Below are 1,778 nucleotides of genomic sequence, written 5' to 3'. Positions count from 1 at the left end.
TCCATAACCAGCCTCTTGTTGGAGTCTCTGGTCTGCTTGTGGTGTTTGATTTTCCTGTGGCTTGGTTGGTTTCTTAAGTCAGTTTGTTTGAACAGGCAGAAAAATGCTCTGCTTTACCCAGGATTTTGTGATCCTCCTCCCAGATTAGTTCAATGGAAGGGAGATATGCTTTGAGTATCACAAAAGAGGGAGAAGGCTTTTTCCTCAAGTTTGGAGATGCTGTGATGAGGCTAGGTTCTGGGTAGAGTTGAGGACTTTCAGCAAACATTAGCTTTTCCCGGGGGCTAGTTTGTGAGAAACTCCCAGAGCCCAGCCTGGAGCCACTCTCCGGGTTTATGTTTACTGAATTTCAATTGATTGTCCAGGCTGCTAAAGGGAAGGGCAGCCTCTGGCTCTGATTACCCAGTGAAGAAAGCCACTCCTATGGCTGGCGCCCGAGCTGGGTGACTTTTCTCTGGGTGGAGCTGAGTCTGGCAGGTCAGCTTAGGTTCTTGTGACCTGCTAAATGACTCCAGTTTTCTTCCAAGGCTTAAGTTGGAGCTAGCAGCTCCATCGAGCATTGTCAGTATCCAAGATGGAGATCTCTAGTACTGGAGGGTGAGGGAAGGCCTTCCCTCCTCTGCTCCCTGAGAAGCAGTGAGGAAGCATCATATACACTAAATTTGGAATGATACCGAGAAGATTAACATTGCCCTTGCTTAAGGATGACAGGCAAACTCCTGTCATTCCATCGCCTAATTTGTTAGGAAATGGAAAGGCTTCGGAAATAGATTATGAAGTGTAGTAAGCCAAGTCCAAATAAACATAGGTCCCATGGTTTCCCTAATTTTCAATAACTAATATATGTCTGGGATAAGCAGAAAAGGTCAAAAGCTATGAGCATATGACCAGATAAGATTATGTTAAGGGAAATGAACCGAAGTTAGTGACACAAGTGGTTTTTTCTTTCTTGCTATTGTTTCTCACATATTTATAACATACAGTGTGGTTTTGTTTTGTTTTTTTTTTTGCTTCTTTATATGTTCCGACCCCATGTTATAACACCTGTTTTCACTGTATTTGAAGTTGGTGCGCCTACATCTTGTCTATAGTCTCTTCTAATTTGTGGATGGGAAGAAGAAAAAGAAAATGCTTAAATAGGGATACAGGTTCACCCATTGTAACAATGAGATGCACAAGACACTATGTTGTAAAATGAACTTTACAATTGAGGCAGGGGAAGGGAGGAGGTGAGTGGACTTGTGGAGGTGGAAGGGAAGGGATAGTAGGGGAATAATAAAGGAGGAGTTAACAATGCTTGTTAGGAAATGTACTCATTGCCTTGCTCGTGTAACTGTGACCCTTCTGTACAGCATTTTTGCAATGAAAACATATAAAAATGTTCTGAGATGGAAGAGTTTATTTCCTTTATTTCACTCATAATATAGTTAAGAAATTAATGAAAAACACTGATATGAAGGTATTTTGAATAAATTTTGAATAAAGTGTGCCCACACACTTGCATGTGTGTTGGTATGCTCAGAGTTTGAAATCAGGGCTTCAAGGTCTTGCTAGTCCTTTTCGCTCTATTAGTGAGCTACTAAATGAGCTACATCTCCATTCCTGGCCCTTTGCTAGTTCATTAAAATTTTTGAAAAATAATCTTATGAATTTATTTTGCCCTGATAGGCTTCCAACTGTTATCCACAGATCTTAGGCTCCTGAGTAGATATCCCCAGTAGTAGGATTACAGGCCTTATAAACCAGCAAAAGTCTTTCAGAATAATGTATAAAGTAGA

The 1,778-nt window shown here is 40.9% G+C and overlaps 1 non-coding gene across 1 annotated transcript; it reads left to right on the top strand.

Moving 5' to 3' along the window:
* The first annotated feature begins 636 nt into the window (after nucleotides 1–636).
* Nucleotides 637–743, top strand: LOC122103104. Its single transcript, XR_006146697.1, has one exon. It is a non-coding gene; the product is annotated as a U6 spliceosomal RNA (small nuclear RNA).
* The last annotated feature ends 1,035 nt before the right edge of the window (nucleotides 744–1,778 follow it).

This window comes from Dipodomys spectabilis, unplaced genomic scaffold, assembly GCF_019054845.1.
Source record: "Dipodomys spectabilis isolate Male_0828 unplaced genomic scaffold, ASM1905484v1 ptg001726l, whole genome shotgun sequence".
NCBI lineage: Eukaryota > Metazoa > Chordata > Mammalia > Rodentia > Heteromyidae > Dipodomys > Dipodomys spectabilis.
The sequence above is the reverse complement of the archived record's forward strand: the minus strand, read 5'-3'. Positions and strand labels throughout refer to the sequence as shown.